This window comes from Leptonychotes weddellii, chromosome 7, assembly GCF_054177405.1.
Source record: "Leptonychotes weddellii isolate Sample4059 chromosome 7, ASM5417740v2, whole genome shotgun sequence".
Lineage (NCBI taxonomy): Eukaryota > Metazoa > Chordata > Mammalia > Carnivora > Phocidae > Leptonychotes > Leptonychotes weddellii.
In genome coordinates, this window is record NC_138375.1 from 5,722,652 (window position 1) to 5,742,702 (window position 20,051).

The window sequence follows — 20,051 nt, forward strand, 5'->3', positions numbered from 1 at the left end:
CCCTCCAGTTCCATCCACGTCGTTGCAAATGGCAAGATCTCATTCCGTTTGATGGCTGCATAATATTCCATTGTATATATATACCACATCTTCTTTATCCAGTCATCTGTCGATGGACATCTTGGCTCTTTCCACAGTTTGTGATAGCCAGCGATTCTTATTTTGAAATTCGTTCTGGTAGTAACTCCAGCTCACTCTCTATCCTCGCCCTTCTTACTGCCGGGATTAATAGGTGCTAACAATATTTTGAGTTTTGTCGTTGTTTTTTTCCTTTAAATTTATTCCATAACCTTGGTTAGCCAGGCTCATAATCCACTAATTTGGATAACTAATATCTGAAAGGAGAAGGACAGTTTGGGTGCCTTTGTACTGGTTCTGTCTTAGTTCTGTCAAGTACATCAGTGATGTAGCCCATCTTTTTTCCTGAATTTTTGAGAATCTATACCAAAAAAAGCAAAGTATTTGGGCAGATTTTTGTGCAAGTCGATTGGGATTTGTACCTTCATATTCCCTTAAGAATCAGGAGACAAATTATAACTCATTTTTCACTTGAGATTTCTCCTTCTAGGCTGATTCACTCCATCCTGTGAGTGTCTACATGAGGTCCCATCAAGATGCACCGGAACTGGCTCTGCTCTCCACAGCTCCTTCACAGGGAAGCTAGGGCAAAGCAATGGGCTTCCCAAGAATAAAGGAGAGGGCAATTACCAAGCACCTCAGACTCCTAACAGACAGGAGATTAAGTGGAAAATCATGACAAATCCTAAAAAAGAAATAGGCGACTCAAACTATAGGTTGGCAAGACAGACATTAGTGCATGAGCTATTTCTTTTTTTCACATAAAGTTCAGGCCTGTTACCAACAGGGCTACAATCATCTCCCAATTCAAGTCACCTTAGCCAGTATTGGATTGAAATGATCTCCCTCATGTACTGCTTCTCAGTGGAAAGGATGACATCCACAGAAAAGCCCTAGAAAAATCTTCTTGATTCTCGACAAAGGGACCATTTCCAATTGTATGAGCCCTCTGGTGTCATTCACTCATTTTCTTTATGCCTCGAACATTTTCTCAGGGAATCATTGCCAAAATGTCACTATTCCCACGATGAGGGAGGCATCAGCATGAATTTCTCTTTATAGTTCCACACACATTAGGAAAGCAGAAAATCATTGCCTTGTGGATTCTAAATGCATGAAATCCAGCTGAGTGATATGATTTTCATCTTGTACAGCCTTTGGGAAAGCTTAAATGGACAGATGGGCATGATTTAGGGTGGTAGCTCTCAAACTTTAGCAGGCACTAGTTGCCTGGAGGGCTTGTTAAAACTTGGGTTGCTGGGACTCTCCCCTGCATTTCTGATTCAGTAAGTGGAAGGTGGCAGTGGGAGGGAGGAGAATTCTAGCAAGTTCCCACGTGATGGTAGTGCTGCTGTGGTCTGTGGGGGTCTGTAGTTCACAAGTTGGAATCACTGATTTAGGGAATAACAGACATTAAAGTATATGCTATTCCTTTCATGAGACACAAAAGAAGGCAATATTCTCTTCATTGTATAAGGAGCAATATTATGCTTCTTTCTTCAGAACTTTTCCCATGAGTTACAAGATTGTTTAAGAGTTTACAGGAATTATGCAAGTTTGTCATTCTCTTGCTAACCATTTTCTTCCTTATTCTGGATCCCAGCTGGTAAGACGACAGTATGTAGGGATCTCCTTGCCATTTCTCTTTTAGAACTGTTTGATTTTTAGCTTGGGCTAATTCCACTCAATCACCATGTGGAGGTTGTGCTATTCTTGCCATATATTCCCAGAGAGAGAGAAAACTCAGGGACTTATCGTTCCTTCCTTCATTTATTTTTTTTCCTGCAATCAACTTCTGTGTTGTGTTGCCCCTTCTTTCTCCAGAGACCAGTCTGGCTCCCAGAAAACACTTTTCCATCATTTCCATGGGTGCAACATTCAGTTCTCTCTATAAGTGTTTACCTTATGAATACATTCTGTCTGTTGTGTTTGCTTCAGGTAATAAGGAGAAAAATACCCACTGGCCCATTCCCGTAAAGAAGGTAGTGTTAAATGTGGTGCAGAAGAGCCAATGTCATCTGGGACAGCAGAACAGTTGTGGTATGATGCCAATTTTGCCATGTTTAGCACCTCCCTGCATGTCTCTGGACCTCAGATCCCCGCTTGAAAAATATGTGTGTGATCAGGTGACTGTGTAGGAACTCACAATGTCTTAAAAGTCTATTATGTAAGATTTAAAATGGCTACTAATAACTAATAACTATAATAACTATAATGAATTATATAAATAGATATGTTATAATTTACAATAGCTCCGGGTTATACAATATGTTATAAACTTAAGAGCCATTTAACTTAAGTTATATTGAAGTTACCCTCATTTCCAGAAATTGTATATTAAAAATTATTAATTTTAAGTTTAATATGCTGCTTTCTAAGACTAAAATAATCTACCTAAGGAAAAAAAAGTCAACCTAGATTTTAAATGAATTCACATGTACCGTAAGAGCTTCAAGCCTACTCTTCATGGAATCTAACCAGAGGCTTCGTGAATGCTAACAAATTTAATTTAATTTAATTTACCAAATTTAATTTAATATTTAGTAGGTATTTTGAGTTTGATTGGATATAGTCAAGGCTGACTAAATCAGTATGAGTCATCATGGTTTCTCTGTTACAGTTATACAGTTTTTTTAAAAACAAGGAAATTTGATGTTATCTCAAAATATATCTTACACAGTAAAAATGTAACTTTTAAGATAAAATGTAATATAACCTTTGATGCTTCTTACACAGGATATTGTAAAAGTAGAATTTTGTTCCTAATTTTCAAAGCCATGTTCTTAAGAACACATTAAGCATAGAAATCCACTCAGAGCAGAAGAAAAGTGTGATACTACCGAAGTCTATAATCTTGATATATATTTTTTTTAAGATTTTATTTATTTATTTGAGAGAGAGAATGAGAGACAGAGAGCATGAGAGGGAGGAGGGTCAGAGGGAGAAGCAGACTCCCTGCTGAGCAGGGAGCCCGATGCGGGACTCGATCCCAGGACTCCAGGATCATGACCTGAGCCGAAGGCAGTCGCTTAACCAACTGAGCCACCCAGGCGCCCTAATCTTGATATATTTTTAATTGCATGTAGCTCAACATATGTTGATTGCATAAGCCCATAGACAATAGTCAGAAAAAGAGATTCACTTCTTTTTTTCCCTCAAAACTCTCCAGCAACAGATAACCAAGTTGGATTATTTACTAAGATTTGAGTTCCTATTATAGAAAGTCATGAAACTGGCATTTTCCATTTGGTTATCAATTTCTCTTTCCCTGAACACATACGATATCTATCCAATGCCCATTTATTATTTGCATGTCTGAGAAAGAAAATACTTACTTCATAAGAATTATTACATTTTGATTGCCAGAAATGATCAAAGTAATTCAATTTGGATAACAGACCAAATCTTTTCATAAGACAAATAAAATAAGATGGAAGATGAGAATAATTTAAAAAAATTTTCCAGGGTGCCTGGGTGGCTCAGATGGTTAAGCGTTTGCCTTTGGCTCAAGTCATGAGCCCAGGGTCCTGGGATCGAGTCCCTCATCAGGCTCCCTGCTTCTTGGGAGTCTGCTTCTCCCTCTGTCTCTCTCTCTCTGTCTCTCATGAATAAATAAATAAAATCTTTTTTAAAAAAATTAAAAAATAAAAAATAAAAAAATTTTCCATGGTGGTAAAAAGTTGGAAAACCCTTAATATTGTCCAACTCCATATTAATAAGTGATATACACTTGGTTTCATACAGATAAAATGGCTTTATAGAATATCCTAAAGTGAGAGAGCTGTGACCAGAATCCCAGATTTTCTGATGTGACAGACCTGAGTTCTTAACCCTGCATCTCCTAAAAGAAATAAAACCAAATTACTCTTTCAACATGTCCAGGGACTGAGGATCTATCTCAGATTGCAGGAGACTAAGAGGACATGTCAATGAAATGCAATGTAGATCCTAGAGGGGCTCCTGGACCAGAAAATGGACATCTGTGGGACAACTGTCATAATTTGAAGAGGATCTGGATCCTCTTCAAATTATGGTGTTGTATCCAATCATGGTACTGTATCATTTGTCCTTATTTTTCTAATGAAACAGCTCATTTAAAATAATTATATGAAAGTATTTAATTCTTCTATAGCTAACATTTTCTGTAGCTTCAGCCAGTAAGTCAAAATATTGCAGTTGTATGGGTTTAATTCTTTATAATATAAAATTCATCTACGTCGGCCATAAAGGTAGAGTGATTTATGGAGTACTGTTACTTCCTTCACATGAGGAATGTCATTTCTCCTCCAATGAAGGCTTTCTGTGAATTCATTAACTTAAAACCGTGGTAGAATTCTTTGAGAAAAGTCATGTTCTGAGATAAAGCACAAGTACTTTCCATTGGTCTGAACTCGCTGGTCCTTACAATATCTGTATTTGCTGGGAAATAGTTCAATCCACTCAGATTCTCTGCTCACTTTGTTCTGTACTTTTCTGAAGGTGCATCTCCATCAATTATTAATTTGGCATTACCTAAGAGATATTATCTTAGTAGTTTTGCTAATTGTTAATGTGCTTTAAAAACAGGAATCAACATTTCCTTTTTAAATATTTAAGTAAGTTCTTTAGCCAATGCCCTAGTATAATCAAATAAGTCATGTCTGTTGGCCAAACAGAAATATTGTACAAAAGGAAATACTATAGAAGTGATCAAACCTGCAAGAGTCTTACGTCTCTTGACTTCGTGTTTCAGTAAGGCAGTGGATTGAATGCCCAAAGGTCATGGTGTATATATCGCAACTGGGATATAGAAACAGTCCTGCCCACGTTGGGTGGGCACTGGCCGGAGACATAGGCTTCAAGGGACCCTCCTACTCTGTATCCCTCCTAGAGATATGGTTTTTGATTCTGATTTGTCCAAGAAACTTCTTACACAAACTCAATAGTTTCTAGGTCCATCTGGAGATTTCTACATTCAGAAAATCAGTTGTTAGATCCTCTTTCTAGAAGAAATATCTGCTTCCATATCAGGATCTATTGAAGACGGTTCCCTCTATATCCAGAACTCTAATTTGTATCGATGGTTATTTTTTTTCTCTTTGAAGCTGATTTCATAAGAATTTTTTTTTTAAAAGCTTCAGCGATGTTGTTGTAATGTAGAGTCACTGTATAGTTGCTAGGGATTTCACTTATATATATATACTGTACTATTTGTATAGTTCTAGAACCCAGGGCAACCCCAAATCAGCCAGAAATCCCTCTTCACTCTGTTGTAGAGTTGTTCAGATGTCTGTGGCTTGATCAGTGACACTGCTGTTGGGGTGCAGCAGGGTACGGGGGGCTCTGGAGCCAGGCCCACCTACATTTCAACCACCTGTTTGTGGCATTGACCTGAGCAAACCACTTACATCTCCGGTTCTCAATAACATCACCTGCACAAGGAAGGCGACTCTTAACTCAAAAGCCTGTTGTGAAGAGCATTTGAAATGAAAAGGGTTTGGGACTTTGAGTAGCTGCTCAACACATGCAAGTTTTCACACGCCATGAATACATTTAGCAGAATTCAATTGGGAGAATCATTCCTTCACTTCTAAGTGTTTATCCCATTTTCAATTCTGTAAAGACCTTGTTAGTTGCATGATTCCTCACACTTGATCTAGCTATTCTTAACTCTTATGACTTTTTTTTATCATTCCTCATTTTAAAAATTAACAAGTGATTTTGGCAAGCACTTGTCCAACAAGTATCTCCTCCTCAGGATCACCAAGGAGATCCTGGATTGAGGGGTAACAGGTCCACGTGTGGGGCATGAGGCAAGGGACAATCAAGTCATGCTTCCATTGAGGCAGTGAGATCCCATGCAGGGCCACTCTCTCAAATCGCCCTAGAGTCCAATAAATAGTCTAACATCCCCGAGACAGGGAAGGTCCAAAAGACTGTAGTGGCCCAGCAGATGCAACTGATAAATATCTATTATCCCGTTTAATCCTTACAAAAACCCTAAAGGGTAGGTAGTACTTTGCTGGGAATTATTAATTTCTTTACATTGAAATTTTAAAACAAAGGACCAGCCCATAGTGTCAAAGGTCTTTTACCAATCAACAAATGATAATTATATAACAAGCTGTTTCCTTTGTTTGCCATTTAAGAGAATAATATTTTTGCTTCATACGGTATAAACTGGTGATTGGGTTTCTTTTTTCAGTCCAGACATATCACCTTCCCATAAGAATTTAGAGTCTTTGTAAACAGAATCTGAGTTACTGAACTTCAAGAATTTTACCATTAAATAAATTAGTCATCTATACAGTGTTAGGTCTTATGGTAAAAGTGTATATAACTGGAACTCATAAAAGGAAAAAAAAGGCAAAACAGACTTCTAACTTGTCCATCAGAAGTCATTAAAATTTGCCATAAAATCCAGGAATGCGGGCGCCTGGGTGGCTCAGTTGGTTGGGCGACTGCCTTCGGCTCAGGTCGTGATCCCAGGGTCCTGGGATCGAGTCCCACATCGGGCTCCCGGCTCAGCGGGGAGCCTGCTTCTCCCTCTGACCCTCTCCTCTCTCATGCTGTTTCTCTCTCGCTCGCTCTCTAATAAATAAATAAATAAAATCTTTAAAAAAAAAATCCAGGAATGCTGTTCATTAACCCTGGGTTTTAATTCTGCTCTGCCCATAACCCTCCTGATTCTGTGAAGTGCAAGGTCACGGTAGCTGGAAGGAAATAGAAGGTAAGAGAGGGAACCCATTGCTGCTCAAAGCCCAACAGAAAAGGCAGAGATGGAAACCTACAGAAAGGAGAAACGAGACCTCAGAAAGCATAAGCACATCCTGGACCAGTTGACACAGGGACAAAGACTCACACATTTAAGTAAGACTTGATGGTTTTGTGCATGATGAGTCAGTCACAGAGCTAACATGGAAATATACTCTACACAGACTGCTTTTGAAAACCATGAATGTATAGTATATTTTGAGTTACTTTTATTTAAATGACATGTTTAAAAGTGGTGATGTGGGGTTAAAAGTGAGCTTCCAAATTTAACCTGTTCCATGGGGTACAAAAATAATGCATCCTCCACAGACAAAAGTTTATACTACCTCTACCTGGAGTTTTAGATAATATAAGAAGGCATTTTTTTTTCCGGTAAAGATTTATTTATTTATTTATTTATTTAAGAGAGAGAGCATGAGAGCAAGGGGGGGAGGGGCAGAGGGAGAGAATCTTCAAGCAGATTCCCTGCTGAGCATGAAGGCTGACATGGGGCTCAATCCCACGACTCTGAGATCACAACCTGAGCCAAAACCAAGAGTCTAACGCTCAGCCCACTGAGTCACCCAGGTACCCCTCTAAGAGGGAATTTCTACACCTCTTGCAAATTCTTATAATTTATTTGCTTTTCATTACCTAAAAACACTCAACGAAGTTGGAGAGGTAATAAGTAAAGGCATCATTGTAAGTGGCCTGATGGCATTTGACGTCTTGTGTTTACAATGCATTGTACCAGGGCTAGAATATAAACAGGTGATACACTGAGACCTGTTGGCTATAGGGCATCATACAGGACCTGTAACCCCAACAATGAAAGGCCACAGGTGCTTTGTTCTCTTTCCAGCACTTTACACAGACCAACTCCAGCCCCTATGTGCACCTTGCTGGACCAGCGAGTGGAGGACACAGTCTGATCATTCATGATCAATCAGTCTAGAGCCATGATAAAAGGGCTATAAAGACAGAAGGGAAAAAAGCTATGAATAACACAAGAAAAAATGCCATATATCCTCAAATAGAGCCATACAGTTGCTGTGGGCTTGCATTACTGCCAGATGGGACTTACTCAAGGAGAAAGTCAATAAAGAAGGAAAATTCCACCAGCTGAGAATGAATTTAGAAAGCCTGGATGTGGTTTCATTTACCAGCATTCTCTTCAAACACAAAACCAAAAGGCCACCGACAGAATGGGAGAAGATATTTGCAAATGACATATCAGATAAAGGGTTAGTATCCAAAATCTATAAAGAACTTATCAAACTCAACACCTAAAAAACAAATAATCTAGTTAAGAAATGGGCAGAAGAATGAATAGACACTCTTCCAAAGAAGACATCCAGATGGCCAACAGGCACATGAAAAAATGCTCAATATCACTCACCATCACGGAAATACAAATCAAAACCACAATGAGGTATCACCTCACACCTCTCAGAATGGCTAAAATTAACAAGTCAGGAAACGACAGATGTTAGCAAGGATGCAGAGAAAGGGGAACCCTCCTACACTGTTGGTGGGAATGCAAGCTGGTGCAGCCACTCTGGAAAACAGTATGGAGGTTCCACAGGAAGTTAAAAATAGAACTACCCTACGATCCAGCAATTACACTACTAAGTATTTATCCAAAGGATACAAAAATGCTGATTTGAAGGGGCACATACACCCCAATGTTTATAGCAGCATTATCAACAATAGCCAAATTATGGAAAGAGCCCAAATGTCCATCAACTGATGAATGGATAAAGAAGAGGATAAAAAAATGGGATATTACTCAGCCTTCAAAAAGAATGAAATCTTGCCATTTGCAACAACATGGATGGAACTAGAGGGTATTATGTTAAGTCAGAGAGAGACAAATACCATATGATTTCACTCATATGTGGAACTTAAGAAACAAAACAGATGAACGTAGGGGAAAGGAAGGAAAAATATAATAAGACAAAAACAGAGAGGGAGGCAAACCATAGCGACTCTTAACTATAGAGAACAGACTGAGGGTTGCTGGAGGGGAGGTGGGCGGAAGGATGGGGTAGCTGGGTGATGGGCATTCAGGAGGGCCCTCGGTGTGATGAGCACTGGGTGTTGGATGTGGGTGATGAATCACTGGATTCTGCTGCTGAAACCAGTGCCAACTGTATGTTACCTAACTGGATTGAAATTTTAAAAATAACAAAACAAAGCAAAACAAAACTCACCTTTTGACTATTACAGGAACTAAACTATACTTTTATTGTGTTACACTTCTGAAATTTGGGGGTTATCTGTTACAGTACGAACAGAATCTTATGTTACAGAGATTTGCACTCGGATCCCAACTCTGCGGTATACACCCCACTAAAGTGACTTGAAACCCCTCCAAGCGGACACAAAAAGATTCCCAGGGGAGAGGCGGGAGGGCATCCAGGTTTTCTGGAATTACAACTGGCATGTTGGAAACTTGAAGCCCCAGTCACGTGTTTTTTGATCTCAGTTTGGTCATCATCAGGAGGCAGTGGGATTTCTGTAATCCAAACTCCATTTTCTTCTTTTATCCTGCTGCATTCTGAGTAATACAAGGGGATCTGAAGGCAAGGTTTAGAGGCAGAAAGCTGGGATTCATGAATTCACTACTAACAGGAAACGAATTGTGGCCAAAATGATAGGGAGACACACAGTTCCCGTTTAACAGGGTGCATCTGCATCAAAGAAACGGGTTTCCATCACAGATGCACATAGACTGTTTGTGTGAATGTAACATGGTGCAGTTTCTGAAGATATAAAAAATAAAATGAAAAATAATATTTGAGACATACCTGTTTTTCTGGAGTTCTTCCAGGAATAAATTAAAGTGTCAAGCTTTTATGATTTCAGTCTCTTATTATGATTCATTTATGCAGGTAATTCTCCTTAATTAAATGACACCCATGGGCCAGGCCACATTCTTAGAGAAGCATCAGTGCTTGGCATCCTTCCTACCCCCGCAAGCAGGTGCTCTTGCCTCAGGAAGAGCCCCTTCCACCCCCATCCTGGGTGCAGATGGCAGAGGTGGGGGAGGGGAGGGCGGGAGAGGGGAAGGGGCCTGGGCGGGTCTGTGGAGGAGGCCAGCTAGGTGCAGGGTTCCCAGCAGCTTCAGGACTTGATGGTAAGATGGGTTTTCTGCCCTCTGTGGGCTGCACACCTGCCCCAGAGGGTCATGGGTGGCGGGGGGCGGGGGGGGGGGAGACTACCAGCCAATCACAAAAGGCCCAGGAGTTGCAGTGGGAGAAATAAACAAAAACAGATCGTTCATTTAGATGGAATGCAAAGTTAATATGAAATGGCCACCTCTCGGGGCGCCTGGGTGGCTCAGTCGGTTAAGCGACTGCCTTCGGCTCAGGTCATGATCCTGGAGTCCCGGGATCGAGTCCCGCATCGGGCTCCCTGCTCGGCGGGGAGTCTGCCTCTCCCTCTGACTCTCCCCCTCTCATGCTCTCTCTCTATCACTATCTCTCTCAATAAATAAATAAAGAAAAATCTTAAAAAAAAAAAAAAAAAAGAAATGGCCACCTCTCATGCCCCTCATGCCTTGCTTACTTCTGTGTTGGTTCCATTCCAGTTTCTAGAATAGGGGCTTTGGGACCTGCCCTTTGTTAGCCCAAACCACACAAGATCAAAAAGCCCCATTTTGCAAGTCTCTTGTTATTCTGGATGCTTCGGTTAGATGCTGGTGTGCCTCCTGTCTCCAAAAATGACAACTCTATCTTCCAGTTTGTTCATCTGAAAACCCTGCAGTCGTTCTGTACACCATTATTTTCTCAGACCCTGTATCCCATCTGTTATCCAATCCTGTCCCCGCCACCTTCCAAATATAGCCCGAACTGACCCCTTATCCTCTCCACCACAACTACTCTTGTCCAAGGCACCAGCACCTCTCACCTGCTTATTGCAAGAGCCTTTTAAGAATTGCTGTTGTCTGAGCTTTAGGCTACTTTCCTAGAGTCGCTTCTCAACAAAAACGGAAGCCAGTAAGTTGAAGGAAATGTTTCTTTTCTGACCAACCTCCTATATTGGTTTCTATCTCATTCTGGGTAAAGACAAAGTCCTTAAAGTCCCTAAAGCCCTGTCCTATGGGGATCCCCGAATCTTTGGGATCTCACCTCCCCCTGCTCTCCATCCTGCTCATCCCACTGACCTCTGCTCACCACAGCACTCTCCCGACTCCCAGCCTGGAGTCCTGGCCTGGCTGCCATCCCCATGGCTAGAATGCTCTTTCCCTGGTCAGCCACGCAGCCTTTCCCAGCAGCGCCGGGACGCTCTCTATCCACACGCTCTGCTTTATCTTTCTCTTCGGACTTGCCCAACACGTTACATGTTCCATATTGAAGGTTTTCATCGTCGTCTCTTTGGAGGCGTGTAAGGAGTGAAAGTTCGGTTCACTGGTCTCTATTCCAGCGCCCATGCCTGGAACACGGTCGGCGCTGAGTACTTAGATTCCATGAATGCTTGCTTTACCCGAAAAAGGATTGCTGTCGCTGCTTTATGTTGTCAAGTGAGCAATAGCAATTTCAAAGTAGGTGTTTACATTCTGTACAGAAAAAAAAATGTTCGCGTTTTTCTGTTAGGTTCGGTTCTCGCTGGTTTTGTTTCTTAGGGAGGCGAGGAGAGGGTACAAGAGTGAGATCAGCCTCTCTCAGTGTCCTATGAAACAGGACATGCTTTTGTATAGTCAGCTCAAGTTAGTCTTCTGGAAAATTTTATGAAGTTTGAAACATTAGCTGTGCTATATTTGGGCTGTTGGTTTTTTTTTTCTGTCACTGTGTGGTTTTGTTTTGCTTTGTCTTTAATTTAAATTAATCAGCCCGGGGATGATATTCATCAGCCATCTGCTATGCAGCAGACACTATGGGGCCACATGAAGATGCGACAAAGGGGGATGCCAGGGCCACTAACATGCTGAAAGGGTGTGGCATGCTTCACACACAAAGGCTGTGTTGTCCATGGTCCATAACATTCTGATTAGGGAAGAAGTTCTGGCAGCCAGCCTCCCTAGGAAGGAGGAAGCAGACGCAGAGCAAATGATTATTTTCCCTGATGGAATTATCTACGAGTAAATCTTCCTCCCCATTTCTTTGTAAACTGTCTATGACAGGTAGGTCATGAGGTAGAGGAGAGATATGTGATTAAATGGTTTTTCCTGGCAACATCAAATCATTACATTGTTAGGTAATCAAAGCCCAGACTGGTCCAGGAGGCCTCTCCTTTCAAATGTACATACCATTAGAACACTAGCATGAATTATTTATCAGGAGCTTTATGAACTACTTTGGACCCAACGGATTGAAAGAGAAGGTAAGTGAGAGAAAGAGAGAGACAGAGACAGAAACCCAAGACCAAAAACCAATGGGTGGAGGCTCCCAAACCCAAAAGAGCAGAGCAGAGGGGGACGCTGTCTCGCCCTTGATACTGAGAAAGGGAAGACCTTAGACCCAAGAAGAGGTTGCTTCATCCAAGAGCAATATCCCAGGAAATTTTCCCTGCTCTCTCTCAATGTTACTTTCAGAAAGTACAAAGCGTCAGCCCTCGACGGTCCTGATTTATGATTCTCCAGGGTCATTCCACTGCTGTTTGCAGGAGAAGGGTGAAAAATCAAACCCACTCGACCTGCCGGTCCTGTGTGGAAACCCAGGTGGACGTCAAAGTTCCCAACCCGATGCTGGCTCTCGGGACGCACCCACAGGGCTCCTGCTCACGGTGGCAGGAGAGATGGCCACCCGCGCAGTGGGTGTGTGACACACCTACACTGAGCAAACCGCACACGATGTCCCCGGGCACACGTGTCCCGGCATGCGGTGGCGTTCTGCTCAGCGGCCGAGATGAATGAGAAGGATGGAACTGTGTCCGTGTTCTATGAACACAGAGTACAGGCTTGCATCCCAAGGTCACCATTTCCAGACAGCCCCAAAGGGGAACACTTGAGAAGCAGTTTTAGTATGTTCAAGCCCTGTGAATATTCACCTTGAAAAATAGAGAGGAGTTCCTATTATCATTATTGCCCTCTAAAAATATATGGATGGCCTCTGAGATTGAACACTTCCCCCACTAAAATAAAAATATAGTTTTTAACTTGAAAAAATCTTAAAAAAATGTAATGTGGAATACCTGAAGACCTCGGGTTTTTTTTAAAAATGCGTAATTTGTTCCCTCTCTCTTAGGGCTCCACGAATGTGTAACATACTCCCTAATATTTATTTTTTTTATTTTTTTCATAAAGAGCAAAAAAGTCTTCACTTATTAATTTTTTTTCAGAAAAGAATGTTGTTACAATATTGTTCAAAAAGTGTCTGGTTACTCTAGCAGAGATGTACAGATTTCTGTTACAAATGAAAGTGAATGGAAGCATTAACTATTAGTACTCAGCTCTAAATATTCTTGTACCCCCGACCCTTATTCAGGGGTTTCCAGACTGTTTGACCTAATTCCCAGTAATTTTCCACTGGGACACAAACCTCCACGGCAAACAGTACACCCCACACACTTACACCCCCTTCTTTGGAGGATGCCCACTGCACTGCCCCGAACCTTTGTTATCCCTGGAAGGCAGGTCTTACAGTCACTGGTACTGGTTTCTGTCTACAAATGGCAGCCACTAATTCTAATCAGGGTTTGACAGGTGGCGTTTTGCAATTCAGATCTGCCTATCTCTGGGTACCCGGCTCTGAGAACTTCATCACCATCAAGCATCAGCAGAGTCCGCCTTACATAGCATTTTCCCTTTCAGAGTGAGAAGCACTCCTTCATCACAGCCTTATTTGTCTGGTTTACTTACCTGGCCCCTGCTCAAGAGGCTTTTAGCTCTGGCAATTTTCCAGACTCAAAACACATCCTGCTTCATCCATAAGGATGACTACCCAAAGGACTGGTTCTGCCCCAGAAGAGAGCAGCGGGGGGCAACGGAAATCTACAGGACATCTCAGCTTTCCAGGACACAGGTCAGACTAGCCAGTTCCAAGGTTAGTAATTATACAAGGACAGAATAAAGAAGGATATCCATGTCCCCCCGCCCCCACAAGTGGTCACAGAGATAAGCAGCAGACTTCCCTCTTCACCCTAAAACCACACATGACCTCAGGCTAGACAAGACACCTAGAGATAAGGCCAGCCTTGCCCCTGGTTGATTTGCGGGATCTGGAAAGGCCACTGCAGCAGAAACAGTGAGCTGCCTATCCAGTGTCTTCCTACGCTTCTTTCATGGTCACAGGGCCCTGAATTGATTTAGGGTAGTGGTGTACTCAGCTAAAAGATTGCAAAGTATTTAGTTTTCCTTGATACTAATTTTCTAGCCAGTGATTTATTTTGGTGAGATATGAATATACTAAAAATGGGCACATAAATTTGTTTAAAGCCTTTGTGTACTTCCTCCCTTCCTCTTTGCTTGGAGCACAGTGAGATGGCTAGAGTTCCAGCAGCCATATTGGACCGTGAGGTAAACTTCAGAATGTCGGCCTCTGACTTAGAATGTCAAACAGAAAGATGGAAGGAGCTTGGGTTTCTTTTTGCCTAGAAGATAGCAAAACAGTTCTAGATTTTCAACTTCTATAATTTTTTTACATGAGAGTAAATACATTGTTTTTATTTTTTGTCTATGCAGCCAGCAAACAAAATTCTTATAAGTGTCCCATAAGTGATACTCAATCCCAATGCCCACATACACACATACTCACATAGGCACACACATACATGCCACACCCACACATAGATGGGACACACACACATGTTATATGTCAGCAATGATTATTCATGACTGCATCTGTGGGTATCAGCCTGGGATGGATGACTTGCTAAGTTTCTGTTTTCTTAGTGTATGACTAATTCTATCACAAAGTGGACAATTCTGTAGAGTAGAATATAAAAAGAAGATATAACAAACGGGGAAAGAGAAACCACAGGTGAAGGAGGCAAGAATATCTGGAGAAATCAGAAACTTAAACTGTATGTGGCCTATGATTAAGCAATAATATCTAAATCATGCATATTTATATTAACCAAATTTGCAAGGAGAACAAAAAGAATGAAAATGACTGCGGGTTCATGGTTGAATATTTTAAATATTCATTTTTAGTGTTTTTTAAACACTGAATTAATAGAAATAAGTCATATTTAACAAATGATAATGGGCATGTTAGTTCTGTTCTTTACCCAAGAGTTGGCCAGTTGCTGTTATCATAAATGCACCATCCATGTTGTTAACTAATATTTGATCAAAAGACTAAACTCCATTAATATAACCATAAGCACTTCAGCTGCTTGTCTCTCTAGGCAACACCAGGTATATTTTGTTAGTTGGTGCTGAAAGGTTGGAATGGATTTTCTTTAGTGAAATTAGTGGTGTTAGAGATACAGTCATCGGCTTGATACTTTAGAGACACAATCACTATCCTTGCAAGAACAGGATATGAGGGTCCTGGGAACACTTCACTCCGTATCCTTCAGAAAGTCACCCAAAGCCTGACTCTGAAACCGTCCTGTGCTCACCCACTAACTTAGAGAACGCTAGTTGCTTGAAGCTGATTATATATATAACTGGATCTGCCTCTAGAATATTTGTCTACCCTAAGAGAAGCCTTTGTACAAGGGGTGGAGGCATACCTAAACATATAGAGAACTGGGGGTTACTGAGCTTACATAACAGGATACCTAACTATTCTGGACATGTTTACTAAAATAAACATCTTGTACATATTCCTACATGTAGCACAACTCAGTACTCCCAATATCAAGGTCATGTGGAAGAAGATTGATAGACCTTGCCAATCTCTAACTATAGGTGGCTACATATTTATCAAGAATATCCAAAATCCCCCAGGATTGGCTGTTTAATCGTTTTGTGAATAAACCAAAGAAACCAAGAAGTTATTTTTTGAAAAGTTCTATTAAACTCATAAACCTCCAGCCAAATAGTAAAAGAAAGACAAAGATGACCAATTTCAGAAATGAGAGGTCATTAACACTGATCTCATGGATTAAAAGAATAATAAAAGAGTACTATGAATCACTGTATACCAACAAATTTGATATTTTAGACTAAATGAACTAAATTCTTGAAAGGCATAAATTGCCAAAACACAAACAACAAAAAAGAGATAACCTGAGTAGCCCATATTTATGAATGAAATTGAATCAATAATTAATAACATTCTAAAATAGAGACCACCAGGCTCAGATGGTCTAACTGGTAGATTCTACCAAACATGTAAGGAAAAAAATGATACCAATTCTCCACAATTTCTTATAGATAATCCCAATCCCAAAAACAGATAAAGACATGACAGAAAGGAAATTAGATTCCAATATCTTTTATGAACATAGAGGCAAAAGTCCTCAACACAATATTGCCAATTTGAAACCAACAATTTCTAAAGTAAATTATACACCATGACCAAGTGGGATTTATTCCAGGTCTGAAAGCCTGGCTCAACATTCAAAAACCAATCAATGTAATCCACCATATCAACAGGATAAGGAATAAAAATAATCTGACCATATAAATTGATGCAGAAAAATCATTTGACAAAATAACAACATCCAATCATAATAAAAACTCTTAGAAAACTAGGAATAGTTGGGAACTTCCTCAACTTGATAAACAACATATATAAAATATCTAAAACTAATATCGTACTTAATGGTGAGAGACTAGATACTTTCCATCTAGCATAAGGAACCAAGAAATGATGTCCCATCTGACCATTCCTATTCAATATAATACTGGACATCCTGGCTAGATCAATAATACAAGTAAAAGAAATCATATGTATAAAAATTGACAGAGAAGAAATAAAAGCATTTTATACACAGATGACATACTAGTGTATTTGTAAAACCCAAATAAACTGCAAAGCACAATGCACAACAACAACAAAACCTTCTGGAACTATAAGATAGCAAGGTTGCAGAATAAAAGATTAATATAAAAAAGTTCTGGGGCATCTGGGTGGCTCAGTCAGTTAAGTGTCCAACTCTTGGTTTCGGCTCAGGTCATGATCTCAGGGTTGTGAGATCGAGCCCCATGTCTGGCTCCACATTCAATGGAGAGTCTGCTTGAAGATTCTCATCGTCTGCCTCTCCCTCCACTTGCATGTGTGCATGCTCTCTTTCTCTTTCTCTCTCAAATAAGTAAATCTAAAAAGGAGTCAGTTCCATTCCTAAATACCAGTAATAAACAATTGTAATTTGAAACTAAAACAATGATTATTAAAAATAGCATGAAAAAGTGAAACACTTAGGCAAATTTGTAGGAAAATATGTATAGGATCTGTAGGGAGAAACTACAAAATATGAAGAAATCAAAGAAGATCTAAACAAATGGAGAAATATTCCATGTTTATGGATTGGGACACTAAATATTGTTAAGATGTCAATTCTTTCCAACTTGATCTATAGATCCAAGGTAACCCTAGTATCCTATTTTGTAGATATCAACAAACTGATTCTAAAGTTTATATTAAAAAACCCATGGGCGCCTGGGTGGCTCAGTCGTTAAGCAACTGCCTTCGGCTCAGTTCATGGTCCCAGGGTCCTGGGATCGAGTCCCACATCAGGCTCCCTGCTCCGCGGGAAGCCTGCTTCTCCCTCTCCCACTCCCCCCTGCTTGTGTTCCCTCTCTCACTGTGTCTCTCTCTGTCAAATAAATAAATAAAATCTTTAAAAAGAAAAAAAAAAAAAACCAAAGACCTAGACTAGCCAACACAATACTGAAAAAGAACTACGTTGAAAGACTCACACTACCTGATTTGAAGGCTCACTATGAATTACAGTAATTATGTCAGTGTGGTATTATGAAAGAATAGGCACATAAATCAATGCAACAGAATTGTGAGTTCAGATAACAAATACAGTCAATTGACCTTTGACATCAGCACAAACACCAGTCATGGAGAACTTTTCAACAAATAGTGCTGGAACAACTGGATTCCCATTGGCAACAAAAGAAACCCAGAACTAAACTCAGACCTTCTATAAAAATTATCTCAGGGACACCTGGGTGGCTCAGTCAGTTGAGCATCTGCCTTGGGTTCAGGCCATGGTCCCAGGGTCCTGGGATGGAGCCCTGCATCCGGCTCCTTGCTCAGCAGGGAGCCTGCTTCTCCCTCTGCCTGCCGCTCCTCCTGCTTGTGTTCTCTCTCTGACAAATAAATAAAATCTTTAAAAAATTACCTCAAAATGAAACATATATCTAAATGTAAAACATAAACCTGAAAAATTTCTAGAAGAAAACATAAGATGAAAATCTGTGTGTCCTTGGGTTTAGTAATAAGATTTTTTTTTTTTTTTTTTTTTAAATTCATGAGAGACAGAGCGAGAGAGAAAGGCAGAGGGAGAAACAGGCTCCCAAGGAGCAGGGAGCCCGATGCGGGACTCGATCCCAGGACCCTGAGATCATGACCTGAGCCGAAGGCAGATGCCTAACCATCTGAGCCACCCAGGCCCCCTAGTAATAAGATTTTGAGAAAGGGTACTGACCTAAGGAACTGAAAATAAGTGGAGTCTGTAAGACTAAAGGCAAAAGGAAAAATACATAATAAGCACTGTACTCTAGTTGAAAGACTCTGTTTTCCCCAAGGGGTATGGGTTAACACTTCCAAAGCCAGTGTATGCAGCAGCTAAAAATTAACAAATAAATAGATGGTAGATAGTGAGAGCCGGGATTTTCACCATTGGGAGAGAGAGTTTACAGATAAGAAAAGGGAGAAGGGTAGAATAACCCATATGGTGAGGATTAGAGATGCAGACTTCAGTATGAACACAGGCTTAGCTTTTTATTGCTATGTGTACATATGCCAGTTAGTATAAACATATATTTCTGTGCCCTGCCAGCTGAGAGAGCCCAAAAGCAGTAACATTCCAGTAGTGACGAGCACAACCAGGTCCTTTTTTCTAACACCATTCTCCAGTAAAAGGAACCATGACTTCTTGGAAAAATGGATGATTCTAGAACTGGGGCAAGAAATATACAATACGAGCCTGGAGCATCTTGTAAGGCCAGAAAGTATGAAAGGGCTCAAATACATGTAAATAAATGAATACCCACCCACAAGGATAAGGGTACGCCAAAGGGACAGAGGAGCCAACTGAAAGAGCTTCCAATTACCAAAGCTGGAACAATTTGAGCAAAAAATAAATAAATAAATTAGTATTTGATTATAACCCTGAAAATAAGATGTCACATCCTGAATCACTTTTTGTCCTCAGATCTCCAAGGAAATTCTGTAAAGATGTATTCTCCACCCAATCCTGATGAGGATTAATTCAGATGTGATCTCCAATGAAGATATATGGAGTCTACCAATGGGCTTTTTGATGGTGTAAAGCAGATAGAGATTAAGTATATCTTGAACAACATAAAACCGATGAGAAGAGACTTTCTATCTCTGGAGGTATGTTGCATCCCCTCTGACCACCCAGTTCTGAGAAAGCATTAGAAGAACACCTACTATGCACTAGGTACTAGAGACAGCAGTGAATAGGACTGCCAAGAATGTGCCCTCCAGGTTATTACATTCAATGGGTAATGGGATAGTGAGTGACCTAAGGGCAGGGCAACTGTGGTCAGAAAGACCTCTCTGCAGAAGTGATCTATAAATTATACCTTAATATGAGGTCAGACAGAGAGAACCTGGAAGAAGTATGTTCCAGGCAGATGCAACAGTGTGTTTGATGAGCATAAGAAGAAGGGGGTCAATAGAACGAGTAGAGGATTGAGAAACTGAGATTGGCCAGAGGTGACCAATTATGCAGGCCCTTGTTGGCCACAGTGAGGAACTGAATTTATTCTAACTAGAATCAGGAATCTTCAGCAGAATTAGGAAGGAGTAGGTGGGGTCTGAGCTTTGCAACCATAGTTCCAATCATGGCAAGCCCCTGCTCTAGGTTTGTCCTTGTGTTTTAGAAAGACTGCTTACATAACTGTTTTGGTTCCATGAATTCAAACCATGAGGTCAAGATTTCCTGATTGCCCATGATTTCTTAGGATAAGTATTTCCACTACCATTTGCCCTGTTCAATCTCCATCCTTCTTCATTTAAGATGATCTTTGTAACCATAAGTGCCCACAACAATAGGAAGGAAATAACTGGATTAAAGCCTCCCATTACTACTACCTCCAATGATCATAAAGATCTCTTAGCTGGAGGGGCGCCTGGGTGGCTCAGTCGTTAAGCGTCTGCCTTCGGCTCAGGTCATGATCCCAGGGTCCTGGGATCGAGCCC